Genomic DNA, 15,363 nt, shown 5'->3' with positions numbered 1-15,363 from the left:
TGTGGTGCGGGGGTGGTTTCAACTGCCTCGATAGGCGGTAATATTGCGTAATGTCGTGATATGATGTCAAGGCTTCACCAGGGTCCCCCGGATCAGAGGCGGGTCCCACCACTCGGCTGACGAATTCTCGAGCATATTGGTGGGCCGCCTCGTTTCCCGGGTTCCCCGCGTGAGCCGGGACCCATATCAGCTCAATGGAGCATAGTGTTTCTTCCTCAGGATCAGTAAGCAGAATGGGGCGGAGTAAACGCAGTGTTGTGGGGGCCACAATGCCACGTGCAAAGTTGGAAATAGCGGCCTTTGAGTCGCTTAATATAATGGTGAATCCGGCTGCTACTGCTAAGGCTATGGCCGCTTCCTCGGCTTCTGTCGTGTTAAGTGCGCGGACGGAACCAGCCGTTTTTACTCGGGGTGAATCTGCATTGACGACAGGAAGAGTGATTACACTTATTGCGTATGCATTGGTCAAGTCTCGGTATTGGGCGGCGTCAACGTACGCCACTTCAGGGTTGGACGCGTACTTTTTGTGCAAGGATTTGGCCCTCGCTTTCCTTCTGCCGTCGTGGTGGTTGGCCAACATGTTCTTTGGCAGCGGTTTTATGAGGAATTTTCTTCTGATATTGGGGGGGATTATGGCAGGATCGTTACCCGTTGGAGAAACCTCGTGCCCAATTTTATCAAGGATCCATCGGCCCGTCCTGCTTCCTTGTAATCGGTGAATTTGCGCCGTACGATGCGCTTCGAGAAGTTCTTCTAAAGTGTTATGTAGCCCAAGATTGAGAAGGCGCTCGGTCGAGGTGTTTCGGGGAAGCCCCAGTGCCACCTTATAAGCTTTACGTATAAGGCGGTTTAGTTGGGCTCGCTCAGACTGAAGGAGGTGCAAGTAAGGGAGGGCGTACGTGAAGCGCGACAAAACGAAGGCCTGAATTATCTGGAGTAATTCTTTCTCCTTCATGCCTCGATTGCGCGCGCTCACTCGAGATATGAGATGGGCTGTCTGGTTCACCGTTACGGTGAGGCGGTCCAATGTGATGTTGTTGTGGTGGTTTGTTTGTACAATGAGTCCGAGCACTCTCATGTGGCCCACCTGTGGTATTGGCGTGTCGTTCACATAAACGTTGATACTCGGGAGTGGAGTCTTAATTTTGCGTCGGTCTGGAGGTCGGAGTATTAGTAGCTCCGATTTGCTCTGCGAGCACTCTAAACCCGCATCCGTCACGTGCTGGACGACTGTGTCCGTAGCCCTTTGAAGGGTCTCTTCGATTTGACCATCGGATCCCACAGTCGTCCAGAGCGTGATATCATCTGCGTATAGGGTGTATCGCAGGCCAGGTATCTTGTCGAGCTTGGAGGGTAGTGACCTCATAGAGAGGTTGAATAGAAAAGGGGATAAAACGGCTCCTTGCGGAGTGCCGCGATCACCAAGAGTTATTAGCTTGGAACGGAGGTCGCCCACCGAGAGTTCTACTGTTCGGTCGGTTAAGAAAGCCCGGATGTAGTTAAATATGCGTTCTCCGGGTTGTAGTTCGGATAGACTGCCTAGAATGGTAGTGTGCTTGACGTTGTCAAATGCTTTGTGAAGGTCCAGACCGAGCAAAGCCTTGGTACTAGTGCCACTCCCAGGACGTAGAAGATCGTGGTGCAACTGGATGAGTGCATCCTGAGTAGATAGATGGGCCCTGAAGCCCAGCATTGTTGGGGGAAGTAAGCTGTGCTCTTCCGCGAAATTTTGCAGGCGGCAGAGCACAACGTGCTCCATTAGTTTGCCCAGGCAGGAGGTAAGCGAGATGGGGCGAAGATTTTCCAGGTTGAGTTTCTTGCCCGGTTTTGGTATAAAGGCGACCCTTGCGTGTTTCCAGTCTCCTGGTAATTGGCCGGACCTCCAGCACTCATTCATATATTCGGTAATGGCCACCACCGACTTTGGATCGAGGTTGCGCAGCGTCTTGTTTGTGACCCCGTCAGGGCCGGGCGCCGATGTTGTGCGCAGTTTGTGTAATGCTACGCAAACTTCAGCTTCCGAAATGTCGGCGTCCAACTGTTCGTTCGGGGTTCCTGTGTAATGGGGCAACTGCGCTGTGCTGCTTTGTTTTTGGGAGGTGTTGAAGTAGCGTGTGATGAGCTCGTCCAGCAGCTCCTCGTCCGTGCCCGGGTATTGGTGGATAATGCGCGCAAGCTGTTTGCGTGCCGCCGACTTGGAGCTGCCGGGGTCAAGCATGTGCCGCAGCAGATGCCATGTTTTTTTGCAGCCCATCTGGCCATTGAGGCTGTTGCAAATTTGGCCCCACTGCTGGCGTTCTAGCGCAGCAGTGTGGGCTTCAAGTTCGCGTTCGAGCCTCGCAATGCGGCGGCGGAGCCTGTTATTGTGACGCTGGCGCCGCCATCTACGCATGAGGCTTTCATGCGCCTCCCACATATGTAGAAGGCGGGAGTCAGTTGATGGCTGTTCTTGAGTTACGCCTGTTTGATACGTTGTAGTGTCCACATCTCGACGTAACGAATGTATCCATTCGTTCAGGTCTGATATGGATTCGGGCGCCGTTTCTTTGCGCAGTTGGCGGAATTTATCCCAGTCAGTAATGTGAGCTGTGGCTCGCTTTTTTGCATTGCTAGCGGTCACCTCAATGGTTATCGCTAGAATGCAATGGTCACTTCCTACTGTGTGACCCGTGTTTTGCCATCGGGCACCCTGTGTGTTTCTGCATAGGGAGAGATCCGGCGTGGTGTCCCTACACACGCTGTTTCCGACTCGCGTTGGTTGCTGTGGGTCGTTGAGGATACTGAAACCTAGGTCGTGTATGATGTTCCATAATCGGAGACCCTTGGGATCCGATTTGGGATATCCCCATTCGGGATGTTTCGCGTTGAAATCGCCTAGTACCAGCAGCTTTGCGTCCTTGGCCAGAAGCGATGCCTTCCGAAAGATGTAAGGAAGATCCGCACCTCTATCTCTCGGTGGACTGTATATATTTAGAATGAGGAGTGGCTTGTCTCCTCTTCGTTTTGGTACGATTTCCACCAGTGTGTGATGGATGCTCGTGCCTTCAATTTCATGTTGAATAGCTGTGAGGTTTTGATGTACTAAAATGGCAGTGTGGCACTGTGCGCTTACGGAGAGGTCTGTTTTCTGATTATATGGTACGTATCCGGGCAGGTTAGCGGGACTGTTAGTTTCTTGCAACACTATGATGTCCGGGGTACGTTCTCCATCTTGTGCGTGGTTCTGAATATGCTGGGTATGTTGCTGCAGGTGGCCCCTCTTTTTGCGGTAGCCCCTGCAGTTCCATTGCCAAACGGTGAGCGTTTGGCGTGCAGCCATGACTAAGTAGTTATTGGTGCGGTGGCCGGCGGTTGCCGGCTGTTTGATGGTGTGTGGTGTATGGCCAACTGTACGCTGAAGTCGGCCAGTGCGGCTTCGGTCGAGCTCTTGAGCACGGCGAACGAATTGTTGGTTTCTAGGATGATTTGGTGGATTGCATTAAAGCGTGTTTCTAGTTGGGCTGTTAAATCGGATCGTAGGGTGGAGATGGCTGCCGTAACTGCCGTCGTTACTGTTGCGGTTATGTCCACCTCTGCGTGGAGTGAAGCGGTGGGCGTAGCTGCCTTGCGTTTATTGGCATTTGGAGGTTGAGGTGCTGGCGCTGACGCCGTGTTGTTGGTTGTGAGTGAGTTAGGATGTGTTTCTTGCGTTTGGGATGGTGTGGGTGTAGCTGTTTGTTTGTTGAAGTTGAGTGCTCTGTCAATTTTGGCTTCTAGAGACTTTATGTAGCTAGTCAACTTAGCTATCTGGGACTGCTGGGCCGAAATTTGTGCCTTAAGTGCAGAATTCTCCTTTGCCAACTCCCTCACCTGTGCATCGGATGATAGTAGCGACGCCGGGGGGCCCCGCTGCCAGGCCAGCGACTTTGGCGCTTCTCCGGGTCGTCTACTGGATGACCGGGACGTCGAAGGGGTGCGTCTGGCTGAGTGGGACGTCGGGCGCTGTGAGCGAGATCGAGATTTGCTGTGTCGGCGTTGGGCTGAGCGGGACCTCACGCGCCGGGTCTGGGATCGGGACCTGCGCTCTGGGCCTTTGTGCTGGCTGCTGCTGGTCCCGGGTGGTGGAAAAGATGGAGAATGGTCTCGAGGGGATGGTGAGCGGCTGCTTGAGGGGCCGCTGTGGGACGGGTTGCCTTGGGTGTTCGATGTAGGTTCTTGGGCTTCTTGCTTCCATTGCGGGGTGGGTGGCGCTTTCTTGACAATCTGCATCACGCAGATGACGAACATGCATGTTGTTTCAAGGAAAATCAATCGAAAACAGAACCAGAAACAGTGTGCTAGCTTATCCTAAAAAAGTGCGAAACAAAAACATTACTAGACCCGCCGCGGTAGCTTAGCGCGTGGTAGCTCGGCGGCACGGGTTCGATTCCCGGCAACGGCGGCCGCACTTCGGTGAGGCCGAAATTCAAGGAACACCCGTGTGCCTAGATGCACTCAATGTGCCCAGGTGCACGTTAAAGAACCCCAGGTGGTGAAGTTAATCCGGAGTCCCCCGCTACGGCGTGCCTCATAATAATGTCGTGGTTTCGGCACTTAAAATCCCAGCTATCATCAAAAACATTACGAGACGATACTGCTTCGAGAGCTCCTATACTAACTGCACAGTACCGATATTCCGAATATCTGGCCGCGTGTTGACGTGTCAGCCTAGCTGCTGCGACACTGCGTCGATCTAGTGAAAATGAGCATGGACGAGGGAATGTTGACGTATAGTGTCTTGTTTTCGCGTCAGTGGAAATGCGATGGCAAGCAGAAAGGCGTCGAACAGGTTTCTGGCGGTTTCAAGACTTGGCAGCGCACGTCAAGACGGCGCGGTCGGCTTGTTTTCGAACCACGTTTGCGGAGCAGAGCTACGCACAATGCTCCGGGCGATACAAGAGACCCGTTGCTACGAGCTTGACAAGTATAGCACTTTTAGATGACAGTGGTCTCACAGTGATATGAAAGTTAAAGAACCAGATGACAAATCAAACACCTCACAGTAATGTGTGTGGGTGTGTGTGTGCGCGTCAAGTATATTACATTATAATATGTGAACCAACAGACAATCAAACCCAAGGAAAGTATAGGGGACGTTATTTGTAGTAACTATGATATAAATGGGAAGAAATTAAAGCGGACGAAAAGACAACTCGCCGTCAAACGGGACCGAACCTGCAACCATCGGGTAACGCGTCCGATGCTCTACGAATTGCGCTACGGCGGCGATCGTTCTCCCGTCCACTATATCGGGTATATCTGTGCATTTAAACCTGGGAGTGCTTGTCAGCGCCGCTCGTATAGCCATGACAGCGAGTGTGGAACACTCTTCTTTTTCTTTTTGCCTGCTGGCGTCACGTAGCACGTGATTATCTAACGAACTGGAAGATGACCTATAGCTGTGTAATTCATGTTAGATGAATTTCTATGTACTGTGGTACACAAAAATTTCTGTAATATGAGCTTGCGATTTGACGCCATTTCCACAGCCCAACTTATGTTAACATCACTGTATTATCTGACCTTACTGACTCTATAATGCAAGCATAAAGACATTGCTTTCTGTAAAATACGGACCGTAACTGTTGCTAACGTTTCATTTATTTTGAAAACTGCTCCGCATGACGAAGTTTTCAGCAGTTATTAACTTCGTAAATATTTATCATCGCTACCGCAAGATGGCGGCTAAAGCCACTAGGGGTCGTGTTCTGAGACTGAGATACTGCCAAACTTCAAGGCGCGCTTACTGGCTTATGATCAAAACCGGAAAATCGATGGCGCCATCTAGAATTTCCGGCAACGTAAATTCTCGGCAAGAGATGCCAAGGCAGCGTGTCCCATGTATAACCTAGCTTCAGCCATTCTTAAACGCAATTCTCAATCTGCGCGATCACGTGTCACACCGTCGTGTTTCTTCGCTCGTCCTGTCTGCCTTCTTTTACTGTTGCACAATATAAACGGCCGCCTAGGCGAGCAACGCACGAAGCTGGTGCCAGTATGTCCGCCGTAAAATTATCTGGCGCTTCCGACGCCCTTCTTTTTCATCGGCATCAAGGTCGTCATGCACCCTACTTCGTCTTGCGACACCGATGATAAGCTGAAATGCGATATTGCCAAGCGTACGCTCACGACGAGTGAAGACCTTCCCTTTATCCTTTTTTTGCTCTCAAGTTTCGCTGTGCGAGGTTGTTTTCCATCGCCCGCAAAGGACGTTGCCAAGGCAACGATTAATCTTTCTCCAGTTGTAAACAAATGTTACAAGACTAGATAAGTGTTTGCCCCCGCTTGTATTCCTCGAACAATTATTGGGCTGTGATAACCAACACTTTATTATTCATATGGTATAAGGATATGTTGGCGCACACGTAAGGCGATGGCAACTCCTTAGACCTTGAAGGGATGGAGCATACAACATGCTTGGTTTAAAATTACATGTCAAGGAACGTTCTCACGGTAACACCAGGACATTAGAGGAGTACGCGTCCAACAATGCCTTCGCAGTACCACCAGGATCATTTTAAAAAAATGAGTGGCACATAGAATATACGATTCCATTAACATGGTGATACTGAGAAAAGAAAGTCTCACAGACACAAATTATAATGTCCCCTAATAATAAGGTCCCTGATCAGCGGGTAGCACATACATCATGTAGATATTTATCACAATTTCGAATTCTGATTTACCAATACCAATAAAAGTAGCTACAGATAAAGCCGTTAATACGCACGTTTATAGCAATAGCAAATGGTGGCGTTAAGGTGATCTTCAACGGCGAATCGTTTAATCGCCCATCAAGGTGGGACATCTTCGCCATGTGGTTCGTCCCTTCATGTCAAGGCCGCTCCAGTGCTGGAAATGCGCGGAGCAGGGACGTGCGAGCAGTGTATGCAGAAACGTAATGACGTACCTCCGCTGCTCCGCATTTCACACAATTGATCACTGCAACTCCAATAATCTGAAGTGCCCCAGCTGTTCTGTTCCTCATGATGCCTCGTCGAAATGGAGTGTCCCCTCATTGGCGAAGAAATGGCCATACTAAAACAGATGGTGAGGGGCCGCTAGTCTCACCGAGATGCTACCTACCTTCCTGCGTTTCCTTTTCCTCTTCTCTCTCTATTATATATATATATATATATATATATATATATATATATATATATATATATATATATATATATATATATATATATATATATATGGGTCATTCCACGCCAACTGTCCCAGCCTTGGCGCTCGACCATATGCGATTTGAATGAAAAAAATCGTGGACTATCTATTCCAAGCCAGAAGCCTTCCGCCAAAATATTTTTGGCAAAAAAAATTTTTCAGTGCCGCAAACCCTATGTGAAGTTTTTCGGAAAGCTCGAAACTATGGCTCGGAAAATGCGTTTTCAAAACATCTCTTCTTCATATATTAGGCTAGGACAAATTTTTCCCTACATAACGATCGTAGGCTTCTCACTTAAAATAAGTTTCACGAACGTTTACGCTTTCGTGGGTTTTTCATGTGGCCTTAAATATTGACAATATGACCCATAATTGGGATTTTTTCATAGAAAGGCGACATTCAGTGAAATGTAATATTTTGATTTAACTGATTGCCAGGAAGTTTTACTGTAGCCCAAAAATAGTTCGAGACGTATATGACGTGAAATGGTGTGTAGAGCTGGCGACAAAGTTGCAAGAAAGTTCATTTTTGCACATGTTTAGTCGTAAATTTAACATTGAGGTGCTCCTAGTAAAATTATGCTAAATAGCGCATTTACTAGCAACATTAGTTGTCTACTGACTGAGAAAGTTTTATCAAATTACTTTTTGTTTTAAGGATGAAAAAAATTTTTGAAGTTGTGTTCTTCCGATGTCTATTTTTGCTCGTGTTTTCTCTTCGCAGAAACCCACCCAGCGATTAGTACAACCTACATGGGCGCGAGGTTCGCCACGGAACAGCTAGACAACATAATAATCTCAGCCCGTGCTTATTTGAATGCTTTACAAGCGAGTATTGGCCTGAGTAAAAGAGAAATACGAACTCCGCTAGAGTGAATTTAACCACATGCAGCTGTCCATTGAAGGCCGGCATAGTGAGCTTACGCAATAGCGGGAAGTGACACCGATGCGTGCAACGCTCCGTTGCCTGCGAAAGGTTTAAAAGGGGGAAGAACACTACGATTAAGGAAAAATTCAGTTGCTGTAATATGAAACGCATGTTGTAATTTTGCGCCAATTCACGGTTCCTGGTCAAACATCATCACTTATATACATGGGCGTGCGCAGAGGGGGGGGGGGGGGGCAGCCGCCCCGCCCCCCCTAATCACCTAAGAGGACGGGCGCAAATTCTGCCCCATACATTGACCCCCTTGTCACCTAAGAGGGAGGCGGGGTGCAAAATCTGCCTCGTACATTCACTTAGTGGGGGGGGGGGGGGTGCGCTGCGATGAACCTTCGCCCCCCCCCCTCCTTATGGGGAACCCTGGGCACGCCTATGCTTATATACGATTGTGTTCGTCACAAGTGCAACTGATCTGCTTTGTTAAAGCAACTAATCTGTTTGCCACTTTTAAACCATTGCGCAGGCAACGGAGCGTTGCACGCATCGGTGTCACTTCCCGCTGTTGCGTAAGCTCACTATGCCGGCCTTCAATGGACAGCTGCATGTGGTTAAATTCACTCTAGCGGAGTTCGTATTTCTCTTTTACTCAGGCCAATACTCGCTTGTAAAGCATTCATATAAGCACGGGCTGAGATTATTATGTTGTCTAGCTGTTCCGTGGCGAACCTCGCGCCCATGTACGTTGTACTAACCGCTGGGCGCGTTTCTGCGAAGAGAAAACACGAGCAAAAATAGACATCGGAAGAACACAACTTCAAAAATTTTTTTCTTCCTTAAAACAAAAAGTAATTTGATAAAGCTTTCTCAGTCAGTAGACAACTAATGTTGCTAGTAAATGCGCTATTTAGCATAATTTTACTAGGAGCACCTGAATGTTAAACTTACGACTAAACATGTGCGAAAATGAACTTTCTTGCAACTTTGTCGCCAGCTCTACACACCATTTCACGTCATATACGTCTCAAGCTATTTTTGGGCTACAGTAAAACTTCCTGGCAATCAGTTAAATCAAAATGTTACATTTCACTGAATGTCGCCTTTCCATGAAAAAATCCCGAATATGGGTCATATTGTCGATATTTAAGGCCGCATGAAAAACCCACGAAAGCGTAAACGTTCGTGAAACTTAATTTAAGTGAGAAGCCTACGATCGTTATGTAGGGAAAAATTTGTCCTAGCCTAATATATGAAGAAGAGATTTTTTGAAAACGCATTTTCCGAGCCATAGTTTCGAGCTTTCCGAAAAACTTCACATAGGGTTTGCGGCACTGAAAATTTTTTTTGTCAAAAATATTTTGGCGGAACGCTTCTGGCTTTGAATAGATAGTCCTCGATTTTTTTCATTCAAATCGCAGATGGTCGAGCGCCAAGGCTGGGACAGTTGGCGTGGAATGACCCATATATATATATATATATATATATGACAGTGTAACACATAACTTTAAATAATAACCACGACATACTATACTTATTGTTACCTTAAAATAATAAAGAGAAAAATGCTTTAACAATGGCCAACTTGGCCGCTGTCTTCAAGAAAGCGTTTTGACGCGTTTCAAGCGTACTTCTGCAAGGCTCTGGTTGGCTGCGGATTACAAGTTTCTTTACATTCAGCGGTCTTCCGCCTAGTGCCATTAGTTCTCATTTAAGTCGGTATCACCGGCAGTAACTGCTGACGCACCTTCATTTGCCGGAAATAATTGCCCCTGGTCTCCCTAACACATATCCTTTTGCAACCTTCACCACCGACTAGTCGTTTTACAATGTTCGCGTATTGGCAACTTGCTGTGTATAATAAATATTCACGTGCAGCGTAAATTATTGATTGGAGTGACATGCATAATACTGAAAGGTCACACTACCAGTGTAAAAGCAATCTGGTGAAATAACGAGGAGAGGCGGAGACACGCGTTACACAAAGGAGGCTGATACGTAACAAGATATGAGTGATAACTGGGAAAACTGAAATGAGCAGTCATTAGTGTGTTCGGACATCGACTGCCTTAATTTGCTTTCAGAATTTTTCATATTCTTGTAATGACTCTGGATGTGCTCATAAATCAACCAGTGTACAAAAACCCGATTTGCTTCAAATTTCTCAACTGAATGCCTCAAGCTGTTTTGCTCAACCACGCAAAAACTACCATTGCATTTGATTATCTGGGGTTTTCTCAACGTACACCCAAAAAGAGGAACACAATTGTTTCTGTTCTCTATTTTTTTTTATACACTGAGCCGCCATCAGAAAGAACGCGCTATGCGAGTCCAGCGTTGAGTTGTCAGGCCGAGTCCGTTATTTTACTGCGAGTTGTTTTAAGTCCACAATTTTTGCACAGATCTTGTTCTTTTCTTGTGCAAGTACAAAAAACATTATGTTGCAATGCTCCCACTTGACAATTCATAACCATCCTCTAAGGTATGCCACACTCAGACCGCCCTCCAAGCGTCATTTTCTAATTCAAACCACACTCATGTAATAATCAATGATTAATTAACTTAAACAGATTAAATTTGCTCACCTAAGACGAGTAAAAAAGAGGCAAGTTTTCTAATTACCTCTAATTAGTCAAGAAAAGAGGGGTTATAGTGACAGCACGCGACTAAACTGTGCGCTTGTTCTTGATAAAACATGCCGAAAAACCATAAAAGGTTTCGAGCGAGGCACGGCACCGTGAAACGCGGAACTCCCCGTTGGCTCGGATTCGAGCCGCGGGCTGAGAGCAAAGCTCGTGTAAACATTGGATAGAAGCGTCAGCGCGCGGCCTCTCCGAGACCTGACCTCGCATTCCTCTCCGCCGTCTGGTTTGTTGGTTCAGTGGTGCCCCGTTTCAGGGCCCTTGAGGACGCTGCGGAAGTTTTAAGCCTTCTACAACGCGATCGCGAAGGGCACTATTTCCAATCTAAATCCTGCGTGGAAAAACACTGGGACGAAAATTTCAGCGCAGTTCTTTTAACCGAAGGTCTTGCAGTTAAAATAAGTTGCCACCTTGAAGTTCTCTTTCAAACTTTACCAGTTCTATTTTACTTGCATACGGAAAACCAGCCGTTACTCATTCTTATCATAAGGAACACCATCAGACAGGAACTCACGGCTAGCACGCAACAGATTACCTTAAGAGTTATAACCAAGTGCAGTCACGGATAACTTGGTTTATACTGAACGTCATCCAAATATGACCTGTTTAGATATACGATGAAGTAGCCAGCTTCGAACGACATAAAGTTTAACTATTTGGTAACGGTTCATAATAAAAGAAGGTAAGGCGTGTAAACACCGGCGTTTATGTTGTTTTGTTCGCTTCTCTTGTGTCCGTATTTGCACGCCTTTATGGCATAACCTGGAACAGTAAGGCTTCGCAACGGACAACTACGCAAGTCAGCAAAAGTGTATTGCACCAACGAAGACCGAAATTCCTATAGAAATGCAGTAGCTTATTAGTACAACCGAAGTGATCGCAAGTTGTTTTCATTCTGCATTCATATTATAAAGGAATGCGCGCAATGTTTTAAACATTATAATGTTTTCGTCGTGTAAGTTCTTTCATACAGCGCCTATTCATATACAAGAGATACGCCAGGGGAGGCGAAGCGCTTTCAGGTCGCAGCGCAGTCAAAATCGCCTAATGAGGCATTTTCTATCTGCGGAGGACGCAGTCCTCTAATTTATATCAACTAGTTTAGGTCGCCTTGGGCAATTTTGGAAAACACCTACGGATCGATTCTGACCGAGTGTAACCTTGCTGCGTCGTCAGGAATTCCTTGATTTCCTGTCTCGACAGAAATCGAATCCAAGACCTCGGAAGGTCAGAATCTGCAGTGTATAGAACATAACTACACGATGTGAAATGATTTCCGCGATGATTACGGTAGAGAAAGAAAAGAAGAAGACTCGGGGAGATCTGGACTGTATCAGGCGTTCACTCCCGCCATCGCGCCGCCTTTTCCTCCGAGAGCGCGCCCTCTGTGCGGAAGACTCTCCCTCTCGCATCCCGCGACTGGTTGGAAAGCGGAGACGCTACTCCGCTCTAACCAACTCTCGCGCGCGTTCGCCAGCGCAGCGACTCTTCCACTTCGAGAAACCGCGGGCGGGCGCGACGACGTTAAGCGCAGCCGTCGACGCCGCCGAGCGCCTCGCTTGTTTGCCGGTTACTGGCTCCTCCGCGAAGGAATGCGATATTTCGGGAAGTCGGGCCGAAGCCCGACGGGGAAGCTGCTGCCCTGAGTCAAAACAGGCGCACACCGTGCTGTCGACATGCCCGGCCTTCGGCGGGCCCACAACCAAGTACCACCGCTGATCCGCGGAGAAGCGCATTTGCGGCAACACCACGGAGTCGAGGCGCGCGAAGCGCCTCAAGACAAGCGTCCCCGGAGTTGTTCGAGTTCGCCGCCGCGAGTTGAGTGACTGAGTGCGACGACGCCTTTGGTCGAGCGCAGGAACGACGCTCGCGCTGCGGCGGTCTGCGCGAACCGCTGTTGCCGTTGGAACGAGGAACCACTGCCAAGAAAGAAGCGACGTCACTACGACGCGCGCTGAAGAAAAGCGCACGCGTGCGAGACGCGCGCGACTGCTAAGACGACGTTTAGCGGCGGCGACCTTGTCAGGCTTAACCAACCTGTCCCGTCGGAGAAGAGGACCTCATTCCTCCTCGGACTACCTACGCTGACTTTTTGTTTCCTTCTTCTTTGCCTGTTATTTCTTCCCTCGGCCGTCGGAGAATTCGTGGTGGGACGAGTTGCGCAGAAAGAAGCGGCGACGGAAACGTGTGAGTCTTGAAACCTGCTTGTTTCGCTTGCTACTTATTTTTTCACCCGTCTCACCTCATTCATTCAGCTCTTTCCCCAGGGAACACTGACCCCTTGGCTAGCAGATGGGAACGACGCACGCGGCAGCGGGACAAACTAGTTTGCATCACACTAGTATACCGAGAATTGTTTATACAAGCTGCCACTTACGCGTGTGCACGGATTTGAAGCCGTGTTCCTTACAGCTGTGTATTATTTAAGGCGTCAATATAACAAAAATAAGTGCTCCTGTTTTACGTGCCAAACCACGATATTACTATGAGGCACGCCGTAGTGGGGGACACCGGAATAATTTCGACCACCAGGGCCTCGAGATGCGAGCACACGGGTGTTCTTTGCACTTCGCCCCATCGAACCCGCGAACTTAGCAGCGCGACACCTTACGCGCCTAAGATACCACGGTGGGTTTTGCGCTTCAACATAGCGTTAATGGTACTGTTATGCACCACAGATGTTTCAGCTGACCCCTTCAGCGGTGGTGTGAACAATAGTATACACATCAGACGTAGAGGCTTGTCAAGCGCCGCGCTTTACCTCAACCGGCTTGGAACACCACGTGCAAATTTGTACACGCATCCTGAGTGGACAGGTAGCGCCGACTTGACTTAATTGAGCGGCGTATTGCTGCAGTGCAGAGTGGTCACTTTGCCGAATGCACTACCATGTTCGACGAGCTCTTCGATATGCCACCTTCGAGGAGGCACGCCGAAATGATAAAAATAATTAAATTGTGCGTGATGAGCTTAAGGTCTTGTTCTTTTTATGCAAAAATGGGGCATGACTGATAGCAAAATAAAAATACAATTAATCAGACACTGATTGCATTACTTCAACTTGCACAAAAAGACATATTTCATGGTTTTCTTTCTTGAACTATAATATAGAGTGCTGTAGAATACCGGTGCGTACATTTCACACGTTTTGCCCCGCCACGGTGGTCTAGTGGTTATGGCGCTCGACTGCTGACTCGGAGGTCGCGAGAACCCGGAGGTCGCGAGGTCGCGAGCGGCGGCTGCATTTTGGATGGAGGCGAAAATGTTTGAGGCCCGTGTACTTAGATTTAGGTGCACGTTAAAGAACCGCAGGTGGTCGAAATTTGAGGAGCCCTCCACTGCGGCGTCTCTCATAATCATATCGTCATTTCGGGACGTTATACCCCACATATTATTATTATTATTATTATTATTATTATTATTATTATTATTATTATTATTATTATTATTATTATTATTATTATTATTATTATTTCACACGTTTGCGAACGTCATAATTCGCGCCTGAAGGGTTTAAACGCGGCACAGTCGCAGCAATAATCATCAAACTATCTGGCCGCAGATAGATTTGGCCGTACTTCGATCATTTCAACAAAAAAGCATAAAAAAAGGGGCGATTGTCTTAGCAAACAGTAGAGGTGACAGAATACGCCATTTTTTTCATGTTTAGTAAGAACGGGTACATTTTACAAAGAATTGAAGGAATGCTCATAGTCAACAAGCTGTGCGATGTTCGTACGCATAATTAGGTGTTCCAGCACCATAAATGGCAGTTTTACAGTTGAGCTGTTATGGTCGAGGTTTGCCGTGTGTAGCAGATAGAAAATTATCATCATCATGAACCGTCACGCGCTCAATGACAGCCAACGCACAGTGGCGTAGCCGAGGGGGGGGGGGGGGGCACACCAGGCCAGTGCCCTACCACCCGAAATTTTTTTCTGTCATGGGACACAGAGCACAAAATGATACTCGACCACACTTACCTGCCCGGACCCCACGTCGGATCAAGGGCGTGCCCCACCCCCTCTCCCCGAAACAAATTTCTGCCTACGTCACTGCCCAAGCATTCTGTACAGATAGTTAACACGTGAAGCTGAAACGGGCCCACCACCTCTTCTGTAATCCAGCCTTGCGCGACTTCGTGCAAGTTGGCCTAATTTTTCTACGAATTACAACGGATGGCCGTTTTTAGCTTTTCCATATATTAGCATTGTACTTCAGCATAAGCTAAATTGGGCCGAGTAGAAAGTTCACTCGCGTGCAAGGACTGTCGGCAGGTTTTATTAAATGAGTGAGTAGTATGACACCCGGACTAGTTCTAAGAGTATGCTTGACAGGTGGGCAGGGGAAGTAGTTAGCATAAGAGAGTGCGACACATGTCGCGAAGACATTTAGGTCATTCATAGCAGAGCTCAATATATAAAAAAACGTGATTAAAGATATATATATATATATATATATATATATATATATATATATATATATATATATATATATATATATATATATATATATATATATCTTACAGCTGGTGGGCCAGCCTTCGTTTCATGGGTTTTCATAGGGTTCTATGTTTTGTTCATTGCAGTTCTGTCATTGGTATTTTCGATACTATGATTCTATATTTTTGCCAAAAGCCTTCTGTACACGATGTGA

At 47.5% G+C, this 15,363-nt stretch overlaps 2 protein-coding genes across 3 annotated transcripts in view; one reads left to right on the top strand and one right to left on the bottom strand.

The window, feature by feature from the left end:
- LOC119395535 (uncharacterized) overlaps window positions 1–15,363 on the bottom strand; it is a 96,292-nt gene that overhangs the window by 62,769 nt on the left and 18,160 nt on the right. The gene's annotated exons all lie outside the window — the stretch shown is intronic.
- The window catches only part of LOC119396959 (MFS-type transporter SLC18B1), a 47,965-nt gene continuing 44,772 nt past the window's right edge, over window positions 12,171–15,363 (top strand). Inside the window, exon 1 of one of the 2 annotated variants that reach the window (XR_005184509.2) lies at window positions 12,171–12,894. The gene's annotated coding sequence lies outside the window, so the exon portion shown is untranslated. The remainder of the gene's footprint in view (window positions 12,895–15,363) is intronic. The other variant, XM_037664363.2, reaches the window with a different exon arrangement.

This window comes from Rhipicephalus sanguineus, chromosome 6, assembly GCF_013339695.2.
Source record: "Rhipicephalus sanguineus isolate Rsan-2018 chromosome 6, BIME_Rsan_1.4, whole genome shotgun sequence".
Lineage (NCBI taxonomy): Eukaryota > Metazoa > Arthropoda > Arachnida > Ixodida > Ixodidae > Rhipicephalus > Rhipicephalus sanguineus.
Note: the sequence above shows the minus strand (reverse complement) of the source record. Positions and strands in the feature narration are given on the sequence as shown.